The sequence below is a fragment of the Haemaphysalis longicornis genome, unplaced genomic scaffold (assembly GCF_048455015.1).
Source record: "Haemaphysalis longicornis isolate Haplotype H1 unplaced genomic scaffold, Haemaphysalis longicornis Haplotype H1 scaffold_3, whole genome shotgun sequence".
Classification (NCBI taxonomy): domain Eukaryota; kingdom Metazoa; phylum Arthropoda; class Arachnida; order Ixodida; family Ixodidae; genus Haemaphysalis; species Haemaphysalis longicornis.
Genome location: NW_027526335.1, coordinates 227,199,980 through 227,226,014, shown reverse-complemented (window position 1 = coordinate 227,226,014; position 26,035 = coordinate 227,199,980). Strand labels below are relative to the sequence as shown.

The following is a 26,035-nucleotide window of genomic DNA, read 5'->3' as shown; positions in this document are numbered from 1 at the left end:
TAACTAGCAACCGCAGCTGACTTTCGGAGTGTGTTCGTCTGTTGGTGTTATGTTCTTTTGTTGAAGGCCATTCTGCTTTCCTTTACGTTTAACAGTGTTGACATTTTGTACCACGTCGCCTATGCTGGTGGCAAAGAAAATTGCCCCTCTACATAATACTCCACTTTATAGACAGTATTGAGACGGGTGTCTTTTAGAACAGTGTGGTTCCCTGTGTCTAAAAAAAGAAAAAAAAAATGCGACAAAAACATTCACAAATGGAGACGCCGGGGTTCGCTTGAATTGCATGCTCCGCACATTCAACCAGCAACATCAGCTTGGTGGGTGTTGGCCAAAAGCAGACACATCCTTGAGACGGAGCTTGTTTACCGCGAGGAGGTGCCGACCTTCTTGGTCGCGGAAGAGCGATCGTCGGGGAAAAGTTGATCGCCGGGCCGTTCCGCCTCGGAGGCGGAGGCGGTCGATGGCGCCTGCGGTTGGCGACAGCGGTGAATAGCTACGCACGGACAAACCAGCGCGCCGAGATTTTATCCGCCTAATGAGACCGAGGTGTCGGGCAACAGCCGTCTTGCGGTCGATGGCGCCCCCAGGCTCCACAGTTGTCAATCCTGCGCCGCCGCCCTTGTGGCTGCGGCCCGCACTTCTTTATTTCGCTTTTTTCCCACACGGGCCATGCTCCAGAAAGCCTTACTGCAGTTCCACGGGTGACGCAAAAGATTCAGCGCAGGCCAACAATGACGATGAACACTCCAGCAGGAGACGAGGAAATAATAAAACGAGCCACGACCTTGGACGAAGAATTTATCATCCTGATGAATAACGCAAAGGACTTTGGGGACAGGTGGCCTGGCGATAGCACTAGAAACGGTCGGAATGCGATGCGGGGGGCGAGGAGAGCGGAATGCGAACACATGACACTGAGATACGCGCTGCTTTTAAAGACAATAGTCTGTCTGTCTGTAAGTCTGTCTGTCGGTCTGTCTGTCTGTCTGTCGTGTCGTAATGGGGAAACGGGGTAGACCTCGGCTTCACGATGCGAGGGTTCTAAGTTCAATTCCGACCACGGCAGCGTTTTTTTTTCTCCTGAGGCGCCTAATGCCCCTGCGCTTATCATAATCATCGTTTTAGGAAACCAATTGCGTAAAGGTGGCTTTTCTACAGTGCGTTATGTACCAACATCGAACGCGATCAGAGAGGCATAGAAAGTTTCGCATAGGAAAAAGTTCGTTTTCATACAACACCGCACTTGCGTTTTAAAGCTAATCCTTAGTAATCCACTGATGCCGTTGTACGCCAATACGCCCTGCAGGAAAGCCAACTTTGTCTGATGATGATGATGGATGATCGTGGGGGGAGTGAAAGAAGTAAAAAACGCTTCCCGTGGTCGGAATCGCACCAGATCCCTCGAGTTACGAAGCCGGCGTCTATCCGATTGTTCCATTTCGATAGTGTCGAAGTGGTTCGGAAAACTCAGACGACAACCAACGAATCCGTCACGAGAAGAAAGGCGTTGCTCTGCGTGCCGTTACTTACGAGACGTCAGGCCTAGCCTTACACCTTGTGTTCAACACCTCAAACCCCGGTACACACTCAAAAAATTGCTCACTGAACGCAAAGCAGCAGGTACCGATTCTCGCCGTGCACCCCAAACCCAAACGTTAGGCCTACGGAGTGCACATCCGAGAGTTGCTGTGCGTATTATAGAAAAGCGGGGTGCACCTCCAGAGTAGCAGGTGGTCGCAGAGTGGGGTTGGCCAACTAAAGAATACATCACGAGCACGAGAAAGCTTCGCCTTCAACCACAGTCGTCGTTAGACGGTGGAGTGCATGATTTTTTGTCTTTTTATTCCTTTGTTTTACTTGTCCAAGTATTTTACTTTTCCTGGCCGAACGGATTCGGTCAGTTCGTTGTCGTACTGGTTAACCCACTTCTAAAAGGAGCCATGCAGACAAAAGTTCCTTCGAAAGATTGCCTCGTTAGAATCATACTGACAACCCTTCAAACGTAAACTTCGCTTAAATAAGCTATATAATAAGAAAAAAAGGGAATGGCCATGCAGCTCACTAGATCATTTCCCGCAGCAGAAGCTATGATGTTATATGTGCCAGCTCTGCAATTGGTTGACGGGGGCAAAAGCAAACGCAAATTAGGCAGGGCTTATCAGCTTGCGGAACGAGGTATTTGGGCTTAAATTTAGGGGACATTACTTTAATAGCAGTAGGAATAGTGTGCTAAACACTGGAAGTTACGAAAGTACGCGTAAACATAGAAGTACCGATGAGTACTGCTGTTGGTTCTGCGCGCACTATGCTTGTTCTAGCTGCAGAGCACTGCGGCACTTTGGGGTTGTCTCAGACAGCACTGGCCGATTGGCGTAAGCGACGGTGTCTTACGTGACCATATTTGTCGGGCGAACTCCACGTTTCACGAAACAATTACTTTCTACTGTAACAAAAGCAAGCCAGGTACAAATACGGTCAAAAATAAAGCAAAGGCAGTAAACGGCCCGCCTTGGTATGGTGGCGCCATCTAGGGTGGCTAACGCTAGACCAAGCTCCACAGCCCACAGTGTTTAGCTTGAAGACCTGCTCTTTTGATGTCATTGCACACGTCATCAAAACACACGATTTGGCGAGCGAATCAAAATGTAAACTTAAATTGAATAATTTCACAGTGCTACCGGAAAAGCACTGGACACTATAAAACACGACATTTTTTCTATAAAATAAACTTGTATTTGGTCTGGATGGCTCCTTTAAGCTCAGCACTTGCCAGCCGCAACTGGGAGCGAAGCCAGATTAACCTCTCCAAATTCATATTATTGGAAAACCCGACGTTTGAGCGAATCGTGATGAACACGCTGCGCGGAGCGGCTAATAGCGACAATATGCCTGAGCGTGGTAGCAAACATTCCAGCGCTACGCCGCAAGTTACAGCACAGTGTAACCAAAGAACTTTTGTAATCAAAGTGTAATCAGTGTAATCAAACAACATGGTCGGGATAATCATCGTCTCCTGTTGGTTGGGGGCTGTCCGCAGGCAGAACGAATCCTTCACCGGCGACCCGTGTCACGGGGTGTGTGTGTAGGGGAGGCGGGGGGGGGGGGGGGTTGTTGTCTTTGATGCCATGTTTCGCACGCTACGGTGTGGATAAGATCTACAACTTTTCACGAATGGGAACAGTCTTTCTAACGAACACATATAGCTAGGTTGCAAACGTCGTTGGCAGAAATCCGGCTAGCAGGCGGCCGCCTCTCAGCTTGCCGATCACTGATGTCCGCGCATCGATGATTCGTATGGAGTTTTGTTAACGCGGTCTAACCGATACAACTCCTGTGAAATGATAAAGAGTGCCGCCAGGCTGCCACCAGGGCAACGTGAAGTAACTGTGAATTGAAGCCCAGAGCTCTTTCTGGTGCACGACGTCCTAACGGCTTTGCTGTGCCTCTACATTAATACCAAACGCCATGAGCACCGCTCCTTTCCAATACCTTACTTAAGTGCCCACAGTCCAACATCTCAGATGTCTTTGTCATTTTTATTTCTATGTTACAAATTTCGGCTCTCCTGATTTCTTCCCCTGCAGTTTGCCCATGCACATTGCGTTTCCTAATCTTGCGTTACTTGTTATTTTTGCTCAATCTACTTTTCTCTCCAAAAAACAAGCTGAGCAGCTGCGTTGGCGCCAGGGGTCTCGCAAAAGCAAGGGTAGGGCAAATAAAGGTGCGACCTATTTTCAGCTTTATCCGTGGAGAATCGTTTATGTACCTGTATGGATTGGGGTCCTTATTTCTGATAAGCAATCTGCCCAAATAGCTCAGCGATTGCTTGAAGACAGCAGTCCTCTTCAGAACCATCTGACAGGCTCCAACATATGCGTGCAGGTTGCCCTGGCGTGCCTGCTTCGTAGCGGGCCGACGGGAGCTACGCTGCTTCTGTCGCGCAACTGCAACCACTGGGCACCTGCCCGGCCGCCCCCCTCGGTTGCTTGCGTCAAGCACTAGGTGCCCTCGCATCGGCAGGCGTTCGACGAGGACGACGACAAGTAGGCGTGCTGCGCCCCACGCACCGGTCAGCACCCAGCCAGGGGCTCACTCGCCCTGACATCACCTCACAAAGGCTCATCGACGAGCGCAGGTGATTCTCCTTACGCGTAATTCTTTTTTCCACTGATGGTCTCGAATAGTTCTCCATGATCTCACTGACTTGTCTGAACTGCTACTTCACAATTACGGCAAGTATGAAAAACAGACCATCAGCCTCACTCAACTCGCCGAAAAAAAGGGCATCGCTTGTGACTTTTCCCCCCTGTTTATGAGTGCACTAAATTTTTTTTGCCTTTCCTCGTACGGTACAGAAAAACATTTATTCAACCCACCGTTCCAAGCAATCTATACGTCTGGAATTAACAGGACGCTATAGGGTCGTTTCCTTGGGCCCGGCCATAGAATGGGGGGAGCGCATACCTACCCCCTGAATAGTATTTTTTGTTGTTGTTTTACGCGGTCAGATGCTGTCGTTTCAAACACATTTGAAGCATTTACTACCCAGTGCTCGCCAGCGTAGAACAGTCTGGCATGCTTAGTGCGACTGCCAACGGCAAACACACGTCTTGATTTCCTTTTGTGAGAATTGAATTGAGGGTTTCGCCTCCTGTTTCCTCACCTCCCTATAACTCCGCAGGGTCTCGCACCATTTGTGTTTTCAAAATTGATCGCTCATTCATTTATTTTTGTTAATTGGTTTTCCAATTTTCGTCGCTTTTCTATTTTGCAAAATGAACTTAGGTTTTTCTAACAAACCATAACAAGCCCGCCTTAAGAAACCGGCTGTTTAAGCTGGCGCGTAGGGTCGGCGAACATCCGCAAGAAACCTCGACGTGAGACGACGTCATCGTGCGCGCCGCCAGCGCTTCACCTTCGAGGACAGTGTGCCCAGCGTTCGTGGCCTGATCTCTTGCGTGCGCTTCTGCGCACCAGTTCGCGTGCGTTCTCACCTCAAGCCGAAAGCGCAGAAAAGCTCGTGCTACATACGCCGACCTTGTGAAGCCGGTTGCCGCCGGTTCTGTGCCGTGGTTCTATACCAGAGCGGAGCGCATTGTCACGCTGTCCATTTTGGGAGGAGAGATGCGAAAGCCTGCGGGCAAAAAGATGCGGACCTGCCAGTCATGGAGGACATTCAGTGGCAAGTCCGAAAATCCATGTGAGATGAAACATCCGGGTTTCTCGCGAAGGGAGAGATGGCGCTACAAAAGAATTAAGAGCGTCACGCCCGAAGAAAAGGGAGCGCTGCGCGAAAGCCGCCGCGCCGCTACTCAAGAACAGATGTCACGACTTCGCTCCGATCCCGAATACCACGCCGGTGAAGCGGCTGCGAAACGTCAGCGAGTTGAAGAAGATCCAGAGTTACAAGATCGCGTACATACATACTTTAATGAATGAGTGTTCTTTGGTTTTGGTGGGGCTAACGACGAAACCACGCAGAAAACGTCAGCTCTACTCCAGGCATAACTGCGCATAAACTTAGCCGAACCAAGAAAAACCCAGGCGGAGCCACCAGCTTCGCTGTTTTCCCAGTCTTCGGGCCACCAGTGTGAAGCTACCGCAATTTTTTTTTTACTGCCGGACGCTCGTACGTCACTGATGCTGACGTGACAAAGTACCAAATGGGAGAATGGATGTGGCTTTTCTTGCGTCACCGTGAACCGCATGAACGCCGTGCGCAACCCAGAAGGCAACGTTCTGGGCGATGCCATAGCGAAGGCAGAGTGAGAGAAAATTTCAAGAGGAGAACGGCAGTCATGCGGAAGCATCGACTCTAGCCTAAAATCCCTCGATCGGCGCTTAGCCAAGTAGCGACAAGTTCCTACTCGCCACCCCTCTCCCGCTCCTCCCGCGTCGTCTGCTAGCGCAGACTGCTAGCAGACGAACTTCCTAGCTCGCGGCTGCTGCACGTCAGCCCGGCACATGGGCGGCGTCGCGCGCACTGCCTTCGCAGTAGTACGAAGCTGCTTCACCAACGTTTCGTGGCAGAATACAGCGGTAACGTTACTATTCATGCCATACCACACAAAAAAGGAAGCCAAGCGCTGAATATACCCGGTGAAAAGCCAAGGAAGGGACTTCAGCTTCGCGTGCCGTAAAGCGGCAGAGAGCATGGTTTGCTGGCTCTCAGATTCAAGGGCTAGCGTGCGTCGCATTCATGTCTGACGGTTCGTAAGGCATGAGAGTGACGTTTGAGCGCCTTCATCTCTGGATTAAGTATAGATAAAGGTAATTAACATTAAGTGAGGCCGCCTCGACGGATTTGCTTTTATGTAAAGTCCCTTGATCGGCGGCGATGAGGGGACTTTAGTTTTATGCTGGCCGTGCACCCGTCGCGAGTATTTTTTGTTTGTTTGTTTGCAGTGTACCTTTCTAACAAAACCTTTCGTGCGCTGGGAGTTCGCAACAGCAGTAGTTAAGGTGCGTACGGTCACATTTACGAATGCAGCCTTGAAAAGTTGCGTTACAGGAATGTTTATGTACCACAGTGTTGTACTATTATGACACCGAAGTAGATAACAGCGTGGTAATTACTCCACGCGGACGTTTCTTAGTCGCGAAAGTAGAAAAACATGCTAAGCTGCACCTAAAAAATGTATTTTTTTTTTCAGAATAGAGCGTTGCCCCACTACCTCTCAAACATCTTTCTACCCACAAGATCTCCTCCCTAGAACTGCGTCATAGACAGCAGTGCTTCGCCCTGCGAATCTCGCGTATATGCTCCGTACAGCCGCCGAGTTTGTAAAAAAAACATGAAATGTAGCCTTTAATGCTTGAAGTTTATTGCTTCCAAATAAAATCAAGCCCATTTTCTGAGGCAGCAATGCTAGAAGTTCATAGAATAATTCGGTTGAAGTATTTTGACATCTTCCTTCAGGGATTTCCATTATTTCCTGAAATTTCGCATATGAAATGTGGGTTTAACTTTGACATACTTCTGAATTTAACCATGGAGTTTGTTCAGTGGGGGCTGCATTAAATTTTCGTATTTTGTATTTTTTGTAATTTTCTCAGAGATCCGGCGGATGTATCTTACAAAGGTGATATTTTGTATGCAGCATGCTGTTAGATATTAAGTAATGCGGTGCCACAAATGCCATGTATGATACTGCAGCTGTCAATCTATTTGTGTGAAGTTATTATCTTAGTTCGACGCAAGAAATGTACTTCCTTCAAATGAATATATTCTGGAAGTAATCTGGAAGAACCTCACGTGATGTGTTCAAAATTTTTTTATTGGTGTACAGTTTAACAAAATTTCAGCAAACTTGTTGGAAGTCCAGGGTACAGCATTATTTGCCTTCAAACAAACATTTTACAATAACCACTTGACACTGTGCAAAGTCACATGGCATAACTGAAAGAACACACAAAGAATCGTTTAACATCAAAACACTGCTCATTCAATGAAGGAAGACAAACAGGTGCAAACAATCAGACTCAATTAAAAAATCTGCTCATCTTAACAGCTGCAAGCTCTAGATTTGAGTGAAAAATGGCGAAAGAAGAGAAGGTACATTAGAGCTAAATTGTTAGATACAGCATTCAGGCTTATTAAACATTTGTACATCACAGCGATTGCCCCCTGACAATTAAACTCTTCCAAAAAGGCATAGCAACAAAACCAAAGGAAAAAAGAAAAAAAAACCGCTGCAGTGGGGTAGCTCACAGCCAGATATTTAGAGACATTATCCAGGTTTGCTCAAAACCCCATCCTAGAATTTGCTTGTAGCAGTTCCGAAAGTACTGCGGAAAGGCTAAGGTAAACAGTGGGGGACAAAGGTCATCACCTCAGAATAAAATTTTTACACATACTATTCAGTCTTGTTTAAAAACATGCATCAAGAAACACCAAACTGAAAATGCACTCGCTCGTATGTATTAGACAGTAATGCATAAGCGAAAAGCAAATCATAATGAGCACAAGTGACAGAATTAAACAATGTGCAGAAGGCTAAATCGATTAAGTATAAAATTTTCTAGGTGTATGAACAATCTATCAGTGGAAAAGAGGTCACCACAGGCAAAACTTAAACAACCAGCAGCTTCAAAATCACTCATTTGAATGCCAAAACCGAAACCTGAGCAATGCCCATCAACCACTCCTGTATAAACATAAGAAAATACCCTTCAAAATAGAAGAAACATGAATACCAACACATGAGACACTAAATTTCACAAGAGCTAGTTTAAATGCCAACATAGTGCGAAAAACAGCAACATCATTTGACCTCACACCATTATACAAATGAAACAGTCGTTGGATAGGAGAACAAACTTTGTTCCCAAGACATTGAATTCTCGAAATAGCTTATAAGGTACCCACAAGTGTATTGACGACGCCAAACTTTTACACTCAGTCACATGATGCAAACATTCAAACAGAAATATAAAATATCATCCTTCTTTCTCTTGCACAGTGTAAGCAAGTGCAATTTATCCAAAATGTTATTATACTGGTAATATACTCTTCGGTCAAAATGCCTACCATAAATAAATCTAACAAAACGTCGTTGGACATCTTCAATCTTCGTAGCCTGGCTTGCATACAAGTTATTCTATAGGACAGACCCAAAATGAAGTTTCGGAATGGCTAAGGATAAAAACGAACGTTTGAGGCACGACACATTATGGAAAGGACGTGGGAGGCTTGATATTACTCCTAACTGACTGTATGCCTTGTTAACGAGCTTTTCAATGTTGACATAAAAACGTCGTGCTGAATCGACAAAAATCCCTAGGTCATGACGCCCATAAACCCTTCTCAGGATGCATTGATCTAACGTGTGATCATTTAACACACTTGTGCATTTCCTGGTTAGACTCATTAAATGTGTTTTGGTAGTATTTATTAATAACTCGTTAACAAGGCACAGATTACGTACACTGCAAATGTCGGACTGTAAAAGGGCACAGTCATCACGAGAGTTAACTTTTCGGAACTGCTTCATGTAGGCTATTGCTTACTGAACAAGAGAGGTCGTTAATAAAAACATTGAACAAAAGTGGACCCAAAATGTATCCTTGAGGGACTCCTGTCTTGGAAAAAAAGTTTAGAAAACACGCCACCTACGTTTGGTGGGCTATTTAGATAGTCATGAATGAACATGCAAAGGTTGCTGCAGACACCATATCGCAGCAGCTTTTGAAATGAGAGATTTTGATCCACCAAGTCACTACATCAACCTGGCCGCGATTGGCGATAACTGGGCTAGTGCATTCAACAAACGTCGTCAGGTTGGTTTTAACCGATCAGCCTTTTAGAAATGCATGCGGAGCATCTGTTATTTGACGTATGAAAATGAAAGATAACACAATTTCAGAAACCTAGGCAAAAGGACTTAGCAAACATACTGGTCGGCATTTGTAACATCACGCTCATCTTGTAGCTGCGAACATTGACCAGATGGTGAGCACTCAGCTGTAGCAAGTGTGCATATTGGTAGAGAATGTCCTTGTCGGTTTCCGGTTGCTGAAAATTTGATTTTTTGTGGTCATGGATAAACATAGGCATGAGTTAGAATCTACATTTACCTTTTATAACATCGAACATTACCTTTTGTTAACTAATCCAGCACTCACTTCCAGCGCTTCAAACTGCAGCACAACTGCGAAGGTGTGGCAGCTTGCGTGATGGCTTTTCTGGCCTGTGGCTGAATACCGATGGAACAGCAGAGCTCATTAGCTTCTTTATGCCGAACTTCCGGAGGGTGCTTGATTCAAACTGGTCCTCTGTGAGGTGAGACTGCATAGCAGGTGTATTAAAGAAACAAGCACACATTACGCCACAAAAAGAAGTCGCTGTCAAGCTACCAATACAGTTCAATGCCAGCCTGCAGAAAATCAGAGCAAGTGAACGGAATGACCCGTTATGTAAACGGGTAGAGGGATCCGCCGATGTTTGAAGTGATACACATTGGCAGTAGATTATGAAGTTTACAGTGAATCTGCATTATAAGTGTTGAGGCGATTCGTTGCAAAAACTTCTATTCTGGGCTGCATTCACTCTCATTCGAAGCTATTTCAACGGCTTTCAAAATTGAACGCAGAACGTTGGCTCTGCAGTGGCTAAGTAAGGTGTTGTGCTGCTGAGCCCAATGACGTGGGTTCGATACAGGCCATGGTGGCTGCTGTTCCGATGCAGGCGAAAAGCGAAAACGCCCCTGTGTCTAGATTTCGACGCACGTTGCAGATCCCCAGGCGGTAAAAATTAATCAAAATAATATTAGCAAGTGGGAACCAAATGCTCAAAACTAGAGATTTACCCGAGTGCTTTTTTTAAGGCGCGGCATTTCTCCTCGCACTTACAAACAAGGCTATCGCGTTTAACACGGCGATCGAGCGGTGTTACGCCCGTGCCACAGCTGCTGAGTGTTGCAGTAAATTAGAAACTCACCTCGCATAGTTGACTCTGCTTGGTAGGCTGCAAGTCTTTTCTTCCTATCCTGTGGAGCCAAACTTTCCTGCGTTTGGCGTTGAGCTTGCCCAACGGCACGGCTAACAACGCCTTGCTTCTGCCCGACTGTGTCGTGCAGTTAAACACGCAGCAGCCCGTCATCTCGCAGTGCTATACACTGCGGGGCGGGTAGCCTATCCACAAGACTATATATCCTCTTCAAAAGTGTCCCACAATCGCAAGCGACCGTTGCAATTCAGAATGTGCGGCTAGCGCACACAGAAACAACGTGGGCTAGACAGATCAAGCAAAACAGCTTGATCGATCATGGCGGACGGAAACGGAAAACGCAAGCCGGAACCGGAAATTATTTGAAACTGGAACATGAACTAAGGCGTGAGCCAATAGCAGGTCGCGTTTGGCACATCAATCGTTGTCGCTACTTAGCTAAAGCAGATGAAGGGACTTTACTCTAGCCCAGCGCTATTACGCGTGATACGGCGGCGCTATAATCACGGAGCAGCCGATGGCAGTGCCCCCTTCGTTGCAGTTTCTCGCGCTCCTGCTTCTACCAGGAAGCATTCCGTGATTACGCTCCCGGTGACGTAGAGATTAGTGAATGGATTACTGCCAGTAATCGCTGTTTCTTGATAATAAATAATAAAGCTTGTGACCAAAAATACGGCAAGAAAAAGGCTGGTACATGCAACGAAGTTCCCCCAAATAACGAAAGTTTAAAATTATACATAGCGGTTGTATCGAACTGGCGTGCTTTCTTTGGGGGAGGACCAATGGACAACTATTGGATTCTGCCGATGGTGTTTTTGTACCGGCTTCCGTGTGTTCATAGGGGAGTATATTACAAGAGCGATATTTCTCGTTTCACTGACTCTGGAAGCTGCGGAGGCCTGCGCTCTGACGCCCAGCCACTGCATTAACAGCGGACCCCATTAGGCGCTCGGCGGTTTTGTTCTTGAGCTCCTTGATAGCCTCATTAGGGCATTACGTAGACTTTCCCACCGGTGGTGTCTGTGTGTGTGTGTGTGTGGGGGGGGGGGTAGCCTCGCTCGGGCGCCAACACCATCCTAGGCATATTCCCGCGGATTGGACATTTCCAGCCTAAATCCTCGCGAGATGCGCGATTTCGGCGGGAAAAGCCGCTCGCCAGGATCAACTTGTCATACTGCGAGCCGCAGATCCCCGACTCGTCGAAAGCCAAGATAATCCCGCAAGCGTATTACGGTGTCCTCAATATCCAGTGCTCCCTATCTCTCGGCTTTGCAAAGTTTTAATTACTTTTTTTATATGGCAGAATTAGTCCTTCTCGTCCCCAGAACATTAATTGGTATGGTCGCTGACTATCGCTATCTTTGTCGGGTTCATAACATCTCTGTTTATTACTTGGCCATGCCTGCGTAATAAAAAGTCATTAAGTGACTCCACGTTCCTGTGGCAGGCCTGCTCGAACACTTCCGCCGTGTTCAATTGTGTGTTTTACCGAACAGGTACGAAGCTTTCTTTTGCAGGGTTGACACATCATTGAAGTCACTCACTGTGCGGTAGATGACGCAATCATCTGCAAACAACCTGATGCAGGATGGAGTCGTGGTTACAATGTCATTAATATAGACCAAAAATAATAGTGGCCCCAGAACCGATCCTTGAGGTACGCCGGACGTCACGGCGTCAGTTCCCGATTTTTTGCTCCCTACAACAACACATTGTTTTCTAGCGGAAAGGTACTCCTCAATCCAAATTAAAACGTTATTATCAATCCTTAAGGCTCTCAATTTGTGCATCAGAAGGCTGTGTGAAACGCGGTCGAATGACTTACGGAAATCAATGAAGATAGCGTCCGTCTGAAGCCTATTCTCAGCAGAAATAACAAGGTCATGTAATAGTTCAATTAGTTGGGTTCCACAAGAGAGCCCCTGGCGAAGTCCATGTTGATTAGGATAAAAAAACTATTTTCTTTTAATGTGCTTTGTGATGTTGCTGTAAAGAATATGTTCAAATATCTTGCAACAGATACAGCAAAGTGAAATCGGCCTGTAATTCTCAACATTTGATTTTGGTCCATTTTTATGAATTGACACAACATATGTGATTTTCCAGTCCTGCGGTAGCCATCCGGATTCAAGAGACTTGCAGAATATGACATAAAGATATTGTGATGCGATGGAGAAACAGGCTTTTATCACTTTCGGGGCTATTTCATCTGGACCAGTAGCCTTCGATTCGTTTAGAGAGTCTAAGCTTTTTCTTATTCCTTCTAGGGATATTGTAATAGGCGGCATTGCACTTTCTATGTCAACCAGGAATGTGGGGAGCTCTTCGAGGCTGCGTTGTTTCAAAAAGATCGTTTTGAAGAAGTTGTTAAAGCGGTTGGCTCTGGCCGAGTTCTCAGTTATATCCGTACCTTCGTGTACGATTTTCGGGATGCTGATTGTTTCCTTCCGTGACTTTCGGAGGTAGCTCCAGAAAGCTTTTGAGTTGGATGATACGTCCTTGGCCAGCCTAGAAAAATAGTTTTCTTTGTCTGTGGTTACTGCCACTTTGTATAATGAATCAAGGTTGCGAAGCTGATCCTCAGTACTTTCAGTAGGACTTTTTGTATTTTTTATACAACCGGCCTCTTCGTTTGATTAATTTCTTGACATAGGGTGACATCCAAGGTTTATCAGGTTCCATTTTATCTACTACATGCTTTATTGGGATTTGTAATTCAAAGAGTGATCTGATGCAGTTTTTGAAGCTTAACCAAAGGGAGTCAGTATTATCATATTCTGACTGTAAGGCAAAAGTGTCGTCCTTGAGCTCAAGTTGGCTTATTATTTCACTAAAATTAGCCTGGTTGTAGAGGTATACTTTCTTTACATCAATACTAGACGGAGTTAACTGTGGCAGTGAGAACTTATCCGTAACTATCTTATGATCGCTAATTCCAGGTAAAGTGCATACTTCGCGAACAATAGCTGGGTCATTGCAAAACAGCAAATCTAGTATATTGTCACCTCGAGTAGCAGTAAAAACATATTGCTGAAGACCATACCTACTTGTTATATCGCCAAATGTGGAGCTAGTTTCTTCAGCTCCGTTTTCGTCCCATTTTAGGTTCGGCACATTAAAATCACCAGCAAGGATGATGCGGTCGTCAGGGAGAGAGGCCAAGACTGAATCTAATACTCTTATATTTTCCATACTAGCGCCGGGGGGTCGATAAAATGAGCCTATGGCCAGTGTTATCCCGGTCAGGAGTTTTTATTCTGCACCAAACGGTTTCCACTTCACTGGTCTCAATCTCAATTTTAGAGCATTGTAAGGATTTTCTCACCATTACGACCACATCTCCCCCTCGTGAGTTTTTATCTCTCCTAAAAACCTGGTAGTGCGGAGGAAACAGTTCACTATCTTTCACTGAATTATCTAACCAAGCTTCTGTTGCGAATACAATATCAGGATTTATCGCTTGGAGGATCCCGTTTAACGAGTCTATTTTGTTTTTAATGCTTTGGCAGTTGAACAAAGGGGCAACACATTAAGTCCTGGGGGAACTTTTTACGATTGGTGGGCGTCATTTCCTGTTAAGTTTAATCACGGTTTGCCTATCACTGTTCCATACAAAGGCCTCACTGTTTATGATAAGCTTGTTGTGCACAAGAAAAACTTGGTCCTGGCAGTCTGCTTTTCGGGCTTTGCCAGCCTCCCAAAGGTTTCGCCGAATTTCCCGGAGCCGGGAAGAGTAGTCTCTTGAAACACTCAAATCGGTACCCTTCAGTTTATTGCAACTGCTCATTATTGTTTCAGTGTCCTTGAATGATGCAAAGCACGCAATGATGCAAAGCACGCAAGCTTCCCAACTTTCCTGCAGGTCGTCATCATTTAAACCGTAAAAGACAAGATTCAGTCTTCGGTTCCTGTTCTCCACGTCGTGTAACCTGTTAGCGAGAGTTGCTACATGCTCAAATTGCGTTCTAGTCTGCTTTTGAGTCTCTGCCCCACTTGCCTCTATTTTCTCTAGTCCTTCCAGTCTAAATTCTAATTGCTGGATTCGTGTACCTAAATTGTTATTGTACTTTGTAAGTTTGATCGGTTTTTTTCAATGTTGCCTAATTTTTCCAAGATAGCAGATTGACCCTCCTGGAGTTTACGCAGAATCTCAGCTGTATTTGGACAGGGGTTTTCTTCGATGTCCCTCGCTAGCATCAACAAATTTAAAATAAAATCTTTTGCCAATGTAAACAAGTTACGCGCGCTTTCTGGGAAAGGCAGCAAAAAAAGAAAGCGATCGTCACTGCGAAAGCAGGGAACAGAGCCCCTTACCTGCATGAGAAAAAGTGCCGGATTATCCGCATGTTGTAGCGGTTGCCGCTGCCTTTCCCACTAAAGCTCGTATGGCCCAAGCTCTCTCTTTTGAAGGGTTCCTGCCGGAAGTACGTCGCTGTTCCCGAGCGGACATCGCGTTGGTACTCCAGAAGACAATCTTGCACCTGCCAGTGACGCCCCCAGGGTCCATCAGACTGTTCAGACCGTATCGTGGGTGTATTCAGAAGTTTTTATTCGTTTTTTCTGCTTTTCGGAACTGCCGTGCTATGAATTCAGACGGCAATTTAAACACCAGCGAAATATTTGTCCCTGGATGTCAAGGACGAAGAGAACGGAAGAAGTGAACAGAATGAAACTGAGAGATGTGAAACAATGCATTCATCTCGTCTCATCCGTCCCTACGGAGCAACTCTGGCTATACTTATTTTTTTGCTATTATATTTACCATTTCAGTACTTAAATAGATAGCCGCCGTTTACAAACCCTGGAAAATTAGCGCCCCCCCCCCCCCCCCCCCCCGTCCAACCTCTGAGAGCACGAACCAGTTCATTGGGTGGAAGAAGAATATATGTGCAGCCTTTTTGTGAGGCGTTTCGGAAATTCATGGCAAAGCAATAAACAGCTTGCTTACATTGTTAGTGCCTTTAGGCGTGCCCAAGAAAATAATCCCGGGGAAGTATTCTAAAAAAGCTGCTCATGGTGCCAAGAGAACTCACCTGCTGTTCTTGAAGCCCTGTTGCAAAAGTTTAATGCCTTTTTCGCCAAAAATCAATCACACCATTATTGAGAGCCAATTTAAATAACGTTTTCATTGGAATACCGCATCAACTTGAGTGTTTGAATTCAATATGAGCCATACACAAACTTATCAATCCAATATTGGTAAAATTCACCGCATAATTTTTAATTACTTGTGGCCATAAACTTCCCCACGCTGACGTGTAAATTATGATATACTAGCTTCGGTAGCGTTGCATTTAGGTCCAGTAACAAACCAATTGTGGAATCTAGCTCATTTAGAAAAAAAAATGCCTGAAGTGCCCATTAAATAGATACTTAAATAGAGTACCGACTGACATTGTATCCGGAAAACTCGATTCAGCCTGTATTTTGAATCAAAATAATTTTGTTGTTCTTTCGCGTTTGCGTAGTGCAGCAAACACTATCATCTTTTAAAACTGCCGCCAAGCCACGGTGTCAGCCTGGTTGGACAGCGAAGCCACTGAGTACAAGAGAGAAAACACGTTCGACCAGAGTGCAGCCTAAATGCAGTGTCGGTTTGTTCAGATCAATTCAGCTCAATTTCCCTGCTTTGGCACAGATCGCGCACCATCTGTTGCGACATCTCACGGCGTTTTCTGCAAGACGCGTCCCGCAGGAGCACGCACGTTATATGCCATAAACCTGCGGCTGATATTGTTGCTACTCACGCCTGCTGAAATAGAACTTTCCATGTGTCGTTTTATCTTACCCAGGCCCTACAATTTGTTTCTGTAGGGTGAAAATAAAACACGAGTTCCAGCCGTGTCCTATAAGCACTCAGTTCCGACGGAAGCTTATATATTCGCAGAAATTGGGCATTCCTAATTGTATACAACTTCATGGTGAATAGCCAATTATCCCAAGTAACGAATAATTCATTGTGTTATGGACATTGGTATGCGGCCCAGCCTAACATAGCCGCGTAGTATAGGGACCGGGCAGCTGGGCGGGTTGCGCCACCACTCGGCGCTCCCCTCGTTAGTGGAATGAGCCGGTGTATGGGACTGCGCAGCCTACCGTTGTTTTTGCCGTGTTTGCTTCGGTGATTTGAACGTTTTGGTGGTGTTGTGAGTGGATATGAGCGGCGAAACGAAGTCTAGACAGATATTTGGGTTCTTAGATGCAATAACGGCTACGCAATCTTGTCGGACGCTTCTAAAGTTGGGTATGGGCTACAATGACATGAGCGCTTTGCAGCGATATACGCTGGGCTTCACCAGTTCTGAGCACGAATAAAACTACTATTATTAGTTTCTTCTTCGTAGTTATTAGTTTCTTCTTAAATGCAATAACGGCTACGCAAACTTATTTGACGCTTCTAAGTTTAGGAATGGGCTACATTGACATGAGCGCTTTTGGCAGCGCTCTGCGCCTGGCTCCGCGTGATCTGAGTAGGAATAAAACTAATAATATTAGTATTCATTTCTACCACTTTATATTATCCTCCCTGGTTTCAACGAGGATGGTTTCCTTAACGCTGGGATGCCTCGATACACGTGCTTTGAAGAGAAAGGAACTTACGTACGAGTTCAATTACCGTGTGGCCGTGGAAACATCGAGGCAGTTTACACTTTCTGTAACTGTGAGCTTTGTGCCTTCAGTTTTTGTGAGCGGCTGCAGGGACGCGTAGCCAGAGGGGGCGGAGGGGTTGGTGGTTATTTTTTCTAGGAAGCTTGTACGCGAGACCTGCTGTTCCTTTCCGCAAAACTCAGCCCTTCCCATAACTCAAAACCCCATAAAAAAATGCCAGCTACGACACTGAGTCACAGCATGGGAGCCTGAAAGCCAGCGCGGAACTCCCACGTTTGTAGTGACCATTTTATCAAAAGCCAAAGTTATTCAACGGCCCGACAGGCCAAGCTACAAACCATGCCTCCTCCTTTTCCCATTTTACCACGGCGTGAAATAAAGCCCGGCATAAAGAGTCAAAAAACGTCTCAGTGTTACTGTCAGCCTGTGTTTTGAACGCGATAGCGTTATTAGGCTCATTTTTCAATTGCCCTGCGGCTCCGAGCCGCCCGCTAACAGCCGTGCTCTTCGGGCGCCCACGGAAATACGTCACCTCTGCCATTCGCAAGCTACGACTGAGGCAGCGAGATTCGAGGGCTCCGCTGAACATTAATCTGGCGCTACGGCAACAGAAGTTTGGAAAGGAGGACAATGATACTACAGCGGAGACGAAAGGACACGCGGGTGCCCCGCCTGCGCGGTGAAGTTTGTTCTATGCCCAGTCGGTGGTAGCATGCTCGGCAGACACGGTCTTCAACCGTGCCCGCAACTTGTGTTCTCCCACCAAATCTGGTTTCCACTACAAGACGAAATATATAAGTTTCCAGTAATTCACGCGCTGAGGCTACTCATGGTATTCGAAGCACGTGATAGTGGAAGCCTCCAAAATTTAGACCACTTTAGGATATTTAACGTGCGCGGAAATGTCGGCACACTGGCGTTTTTGTTTTTTGCTGTCACCAGAAAAGCGGCTGCCGCGGTAGGGAATTGAACCAGCAGCCTTGAGCTCAGCAGGGCCACACCTTACCCATTGAGCCAGCGCGCTGGTTTTCCACCGGCACTTATGCCGGCACCAACCGCGGGTGACCTAACTAAAACAGGGAACAAAAGATCAACGCCGGTTTCTCTAAATCAAGGAAGGCATAGATTATAAGCCAAAAATAGCTAAAATATGCAATTACTAAAATATAACTAAAATATCACTAAAACAAAATTTTACTAAAAGAAACAATAAAAACTATACAACTTACACTCAGAAATCAAGGAAGGCCTAGATTATAAGACAGAAAAAGCTAATGTAAAGCCTAATATATAGCGTCTAATCCATAAGTTTTCAGAATATTTTTCAATTATCCCATGGTTATGTCTCCGCTTAAAGCTCGGTTTAGTAAACAACAGATGCCACCACGCGGCCAAGCTAAAAATCACCCTAAAAATAGGTACGAATATCCTCCCAGGGAACAGCCGCGTAAGATGCTCAGCGGGGTTCTAGAAAAGCTGGTAGTGCCCAACTCAGAATCGCCAAAAACACGATGTTTAACCAATTTGTTGCCCACAAGCAACACGTTCAACCAAAAAGAGCAAGAAAAACAGAAAAGAAACTATAAGATTCATGCAACTACTGATCATGACCAGAATATATGCAGAGCCTGCCATACCGCTTATTTACCTGCACCAAACAAAGTGAAAGAAACTCCATGATAAGGACAGGATATACGGCAGTTTTCAACCTCGCAATTTTGACCATGAGACGAGCTAACCAAGGGTGCACCACCAGGGTAACAGAATGAACTTGCATAGACGGGTTTAGAAGACGGGGACAGCCATTTACTCGATGGAGGAATGAAATAACAATATTCTGAGCAAAGAATGAACTCGGGAAGTGCAGGACACAAGCGGGTGAAGGTCAGTGGGAGAAGCCTTCACCCTGCAGTCGTCCTAAGTAGGATGTTCGTGATAACGACGATGAATAGGTCCTCAACTTGTGTCTTCCAAACGCATTTCAAGAAATCGGAGAAAAAAATGCACTGTCCTGGCACCAAGAAAGTGGATGTACGAAGAAAATCGGGAGGGACCATCATATCCCCTTTAAAAAAAACAGGCACCCCCAAACAGGCACCCTCAAACAGAAAAGAGAAGACACCCCCACCCCTTTGAAAGGAAACCACTGCACGCCATGATAGACTTGGCACCGATCCAAAGACACCGGCTAAAAACTTTCCTCTACCAAAAATATGGATACAATCCTACACAATAAGGGGTGGTATGGCAGGCTCAAGGTCATTCGTGAAGAGTGTCAATGTCATGAGACCACAGTATGCACCGACTCCGGGATGTACGAAAGCACGAGGCCCCATTTTTGTGGTTGGCTACTCTGGCAGTCTCTGTGACTGCCTGACGTCCAACATACATGAACAATAAAATGGAATTTGACGCCATCCTCTTTGCAATCCGAATAGCGGAAGTATCAAATAAACGCATAACATTATCACAGACTCACAAAGGACATTTTACAGTTTTCTGGTGGCAGAATACCAAGCGCTGCGGTAAGATATTCCCATCTATAATGCAGAACGTTAACGTCCTCGGACGGCCGGATCCAATGGTCTGAAAGCGAACGACGCACTATGCAAGATGCACATGAACTCACATGGCGTGCCCTTTGTGACCACAACCACCACACTGCCTTCTTCGAAAAACGTTAATAATGAATCTTTATCCTATGCCTCGGAACACAATCTTTATACTTGCTACAACGAGATCGCAATTCCTGAGAGTCACAAACTCTGTGAACGAAAAACGAACACAGTTATCTGAAAGTCCATGTACGTTAAGGTGTTCGGTAAGAACATCAGACATTGACTTAGAACTCTGCTAAAAAAGGGGAAACATCAACCCTCTTGCGCGTAACCTAGCCATGTCCAAGGGTATGGCCAGGGGAGAACAACTCAAACATACCACATCCCACTTCGTCGAACCATGAGAGTCACATTTAACCAACTCTTTACCTCAGGATCAGCGCGAGCTGATTGAGAGGGCAAGGGAAGGAGCGTCTGTATCTGGTGCGGTAGACTCAGGTTCCACCTTTGAGCTCCATGTCGTCTCTTTACCCCATTTCCGTAAACCACAACTATTTCTTCCTGAACAAAGACCTTTCTCTCTCTCTCTCTATCTCTCTCTCTCTCTCTCTCTCTCTCTCTCTCTCTCTCTCTTTGTTTTTGAAAAAAGCATTAGACATTAACTTAGAATAAATCACGGAATAAACATTTTGATACACCGACACTGACTCCTCCTCGCTCAAACTGACCAACACCTCGCATTTTCAACCTTTCACGCTCACATTATAAGCCACAGAAGCGCAGAGAGCCTTTGTCTCTCCTGGGACACGGCGATTAAGAACCCTGGTTGGTAGTCTTTCTCTTTTCGATAACCTTTCGTACTCGTGAAGCATAGATCGAAACTGCAGCAGCTGCGTACGGAAACGCTACATGGAAGTCGAAGTATCACTATCGCGCCTTACATCATAGGATAGAAATGTAGATGTCTGCAACTTTTTTAATGCTGAAATAGTCTTGGTTTTCGGAAATCAGCATGGCTTTGGGCATAAACGGTCATGTTATTCGAATAGGTCAGTTATTCGAATTAGTAACAGACATTCATGAAGCCTTACATAACAAGAATTATATCGATGCAGTTTTCATTGACCTGTCCAAAGCCTTTGATGGTGTGCCTCACAACCGTCTACTCCGGAAATTGGCCGCCTTGGAACTTGATGAAAGCGTAACTAGCTGGGTAAAAGAATTGTTATCGGAACGCTCTCAATCAGTAATAATAGATAACTGTGTTTCAAAGACCGCTTGCGTTAAATCTGGCATTCCCCAAGGCTCTGTTTTGGGCCCTTTGCTTTTCTTGGTCTACATAAATGGCATTGCCACTAACACGACTTCAACTAAAAGGCTTTTTGCTGATGACTGTATTTTGTATAGGCAGATATCTACCCCTGATGATGTTACTGATCTTCAGGATGACGTAACTAAGCTGAGTGGTGCGAGAGATGGCAAATGCAAGTAAATACCGAAAAAACAAAACACATGACATTTCCTGTGCTTTCAGAACCCCTACGAACTCTATTGCAGTAAACGGCACCGTTATTCAAAACGTAAAAAAACCTAAATATTTGGGCATCTTCTTAACGTCTAATCAGTCATGGCGAGCTCATATAGAATCAATTACCAATAGCGCTTTGAAAAAATTAGGTTTTCTTAAACGAAGTTTATTTTTAGCCAATGCTGATACTAGACTTCATGCGTACACTACTCTGATCCGGTCTTCACTAGAATACGCATTGATCATATGGAATCCTCATCAAGATAATTTGACTAACCTACTCGAGGCAGTCCGGAACAAGGCTGCACGGTTTATTTTGCCTTCTTACTCTCGAAACCAAAGTGTATCGGCCCTTAAAAATTATCTGGGTCTTCTAAATCTTAACGTGCGTCGTAAATTATCTCGTCTTGTTTATTTCCACTCACTGTATTACAACGGCTCGCTATTTCCTTCAAAACACATTTTTCCAGCGCATCGCATCTCGTTACGTGTTGATCATGCGCACACGGTGTCACCAGTTTTTGCCCGGGCAGAAAAATTCAGATCATCTCCCCTCCTGCTATCAATAAATGACTGGAACCATCCACCCGCCAGTATAGCATCACTAGCGGATGCATTTTTATTCGAGGCCGCTTTACTCGGTCACCTTCAAGCGGAAAGTGCTGTATAATTCTTCCTGCCTGTGTACCGTTATCTTGCGATTTTTTTTTTGTGTGTTCACACTTGTAACATTTGTTTATCTGTACTTTTTTTGCATTCTGTGTTGTATAATCACCCCCCCCCCCCCACCTATGTAATGCCCTGACGGTGCCTTAGGGTACTGAAATAAATAAATAAACAAGTAAATAACTACCGAGCACCTAAAAAATCGTGTAACGCATTCCGAAGAAACCAAAAACGCACGACCAGTTGCCTGAAATGAGATGCCTGAGCCGAGGTTTTCCATCACAGACGCATTTCCGACACGCTGGAAGCAGTTAGGATTTGGAGAGGTGCAAAATTATACAGCCACATCATTCAGCCCTCCGTTTAACGACAAAGATGATTGAACGAGAAGCTTTCTACGTGCGAAATCGAATGGGACACGGTCAAAGTCAAAGACGCTGCGATAAAAAAACCAAACCGCGCGCTGGTCGAATTCAAAGCTCAACTAGTCAAAGTTAAAATCCAGAAATCGACCAAGGAAACCCACACGAGAAAGCTTTGCGTTAAACCATCGTCGTCGTCACGCATGATTTTTCAAGCGTAGGTGGCAGCTTGTAAAACGACCCCAGCATTCAGTTGTGAAACTGAATACTGGTTTTCCGCATTCGCCTCTTATCTTTCGTCCTTTAGCCACGCAGAAATTGTTCTTTGAGAAAACATTAACCAACTACCCACCAACTATTGCAATTCTTGTAAAGCAATGGTTTTCCACGACAAGCAATAAAGTTTTTTTCCACGGCAAGCAATAAAGTTCTATTATCATGTGGTATTTATTCTGTAAGCGATCCCCTGTGACTGTAGTAAGCGTATTTCTGTGAAATTACACACGTTTCTGCCGTAGTAAACGAAGTTACGGAAGCGTCGTTCATCACGATTTCTGCTTTGAGGTAACTCTCAGAAGACACCCCGCAACTTTGTATTTCGCTTGTGCACGACGCCGTTTCATAAACTGCCAAAGGCCAGCGCCGCAGCGTTCCCGGATCGGCTGCGCACACCGGCTTTTTAGGAGCATGTAACTGCAATATATTCCTCGATACGCCAAGCTGCATGCAGGCATGAAGAAATTACACGAAGGAACGGACTTGCACTTCCAGCTTGACTTCCAGCTTGACTTCCAGCTTTAAGCATTGAGCTTCGTCTGCTACTTGTAATTACGGAGTATGGGCGTAAATCGCACATATGGCATGCATCGTAAAGGTCACCTCCACGCTCAAGATTTAATGATCTGAAAAACGTCATTGTAATTATCTACGCTTTGCAAGCCGCACCGCAGCAGAACGGCAAAAAGTCATTCACAACAACGCTGCGCTGAGCGCCACCGGCATTCCACTGACGAGCGGTTGGCCACAGGCGACGCTGTTCACTGAAACGACGGTGGTTCCATACAACGGCCGCCTGATCCCTATACCGCTAGTATTCCATCTTTCCTTCCCTTCTTTCGTTCTTACTCAAGAAAAATACGCTTGGCGCTGCCTGTGCCGGCTTGGCCCAGACATGCCGCGGGGAAAGCATTCGACCTCGCTGCAGTCACACATGTTCCGTACTATTCACCTTCCATCGGCTTGCTGTAGTTTCAAGCAGCTGTGTATTAGTCGCTACTTGGCTTTAAATGCCGACGCTCTCTGTCGGGAGCACGCTGGCTCTCTCCGTGCGGGCAGTCTCCGGTGGACGTCGTTCAGACAGGCAGCGAGTTTACGTTGGGAGAGACGACATTTCCCCAATGCTCGACTGCGGACTGCTCCTAGACTGCGGACAGCGAAGCAGCAGGGCGGTCGCGCAGACCACGGCACGCCGCTTGTTACAGCTTGTTTAGGCACTTTGGAGGCGAAAGCAGTCAAAGCTTCCCCTTTACTAGAACATGTGCGCTTCACTGTCTTCGCTTTCTTTTCTTCGTCTTTTTCCGCAAATTATTTAGCCAGACAGACTAGCGACACTTCACCCCACAGCCTCTTCCCCAGAATCACAGTCACCCAGTGGCGTGTTTTCAAACGCTTGCTGCACAGAGCACCCACGTGACGTGTGATGTCACTGCGCGTGCTATTGTTTTGACTGCCTGATAAAACGAGCCCAACGTACGGGCTCTCTAGCCTCGATAAAGGGTACTGCGTGCTGCCGCTGACGGCTTGGGGTGGAGCCCCAGCAGGCCTCTGTCTTTTTTTTTTCATTACCTAATTGTTTTCTCTTTTCTGAACTCAAATCTACGAGTTGTTTTTGTTAATAACAAAAAGGTGGTATGTTTAGTTCGCTTTAGATTTGGGGTGCTGCCAGTGGCCGCGTTTAATAACCGTTCTCCATCGCACGAACAGACATGTCACGCGGGTGCTCTGTGCAGCGGCCCGTTTGAAAATACGCTACCCGGTGTACCTATTCTGCTCACGCGCCATCACGTTCACCTGTCACGTGATAGTACCGCTAACCATGTTTTCGCGCATGTGTACTTGTGTCTTTGGTTGCCGGCGTCCGACCTCACCAGGTTGGCTGAGCTATGTTCGGAGCGAAGTCCGTGTTTTCCTGTAAGTCTTCTGTGCGCTGCGCAGGCTATCTCGTTTTGATGGGGAGGGTGTTTCGCCCTGTCGTCACTAGACCGGAATGTTCTGCTTTCATCACCAGTGTCCTCGATGTAATTTGATCGTTCCAGAAAGAATCACACTCAGGGCAAACGCCACGGCATTCAATTCGCGGACACTCGATATGTGTACGTCACTGTTCTGTCTGCTTCTTCAACGTTTGTGCTCTCTTTAAGTTCATCGCGGAACACAAGTTCGCTCCAATAAAGTTTTTTTTTTTCCCCGAAGAAACCTGCGTCTTACTTGGCTACGCGACGCCTGTTGGCGGTGCGGGGTGCCGACCCTTAGGCTCCATACGCTCTCTGGAAGCTGCCAAGCCAGTCCAGCTCGAATGACTTGGCAGCTCTCCAAGGAGTGAGATAGAGAGTGTAATGGTGTGAGGGGTGGTAGCAAATAACGGAGAGGGGCGCCATAGCCACTGTGGCGAACCACTGATCTACACTGCCGAGAGCTTTCAAGTTGAGTGTAGCATCTTTGTGGTATTTGTTGGTACCTTACGGCAACTATGACTCAGGATTCTTTTGACTCAAGAGCGGTAGAATGCGTTCACATCAACATCCCGTGTGTGTTACTGTGATGGCAAAGGATGGCACCAAAAAGCCTCGCGCAGCGCAGCGCGTGACGGTACGTGAGGAGAAAAGGTTCACCCCAGCCACGGAGAACGCTGATTCTGGGGAATTAGTGGCGTAAAGTGTTGGAAATCGAAGAAATTGGGGCCGCCCATCGTGAGGCAGAATCTCTTCTTCTCAACACGGAGTTCCGAATGGTCGCCGGCCTCGCAACCAGCGCACGCGGAGAGCGGGAAGCGAAGATCCAAAAGCACGGAGAAGTAGTAAAGAAGCAGTTAAGTATCGCCCGGGGAAGCCATAGTCCTTTCGCCTTCACAGCGCACCAGCAGACACGCCCGGAGGAATATTTTACTTTGCTCTCCTATTACGTCGTCCGTGCTTCCCTGCCTTAAAACGATACTTATTCGACAACAGGTCTGCTAGCGCACTCGACGGTCGATTCTGCCTTGTAAAGTTTTAACGTATACATACATTGGGGGCATACGGGAGGCTTTCACTTAAATAAACCGAGTTCCCTGAGCTCTAAACACAACGGCTATAACCATACCTTGGTGCCTTCCTTATTGTTCGGAATGGGAACTTCAGTTTCTTCTAACATCAGCCGTGAGATTATGGTGTACGTAATATACGAGCCGTACGGCTTGTTTAGCGATATTGCATTTGTTTCCTAAATGCCGTCCTTTCTCAGCCTCGAGAACATAAATATTCATTGATGAGCGTAAGCGCTGATATCAAAGCACTCGCCCGGTGAAGGGCCTCCCTATTCCGGGATACCCAAGCGGCGACTTGCTGTCCGCGCCTTCTTTGGCCTTTCTGCTGTCCAAAATTCGGATCGGGCAGACGAGCCATTCCCTGCTCGCAAGAAGGGGAGGGGACGGGCTCAGTTTGGAGTTAGTTGGCCCTCCCATACCTGGTGGTAGTGGCTGACGAGCGTGGGACAGAAATCGCTGACGCTCAAAAATACACGCACTTCGCACTTGCAGTAAAAGATTCGCTTACAAAATGAAGGAAGCACACACTAACGCGTAAGTATTTAAGGCAGGGAAGCT

General features: G+C 46.2%; 1 protein-coding gene and 1 long non-coding RNA gene across 4 annotated transcripts in view; both read left to right on the top strand.

The window, feature by feature from the left end:
• Window positions 1–4,025, top strand: part of LOC144176029 (uncharacterized) — a 776,463-nt gene extending 772,438 nt beyond the window's left edge. The window contains exon 6 of one of the 2 annotated variants that reach the window (XR_013323752.1): window positions 3,886–4,025. This is a non-coding gene — a long non-coding RNA (uncharacterized LOC144176029). The remainder of the gene's footprint in view (window positions 1–3,885) is intronic. The other variant, XR_013323753.1, reaches the window with a different exon arrangement.
• The window catches only part of LOC144176027 (thyrotropin-releasing hormone receptor-like), a 76,865-nt gene continuing 54,807 nt past the window's right edge, over window positions 3,978–26,035 (top strand). The window contains exons 1-2 of one of the 2 annotated variants that reach the window (XM_077705134.1): window positions 3,978–4,081; window positions 4,113–4,138. The gene's annotated coding sequence lies outside the window, so the exon portion shown is untranslated. Of the gene's footprint in view, window positions 4,139–26,035 lie in introns of both variants that reach the window. The other variant, XM_077705133.1, reaches the window with a different exon arrangement.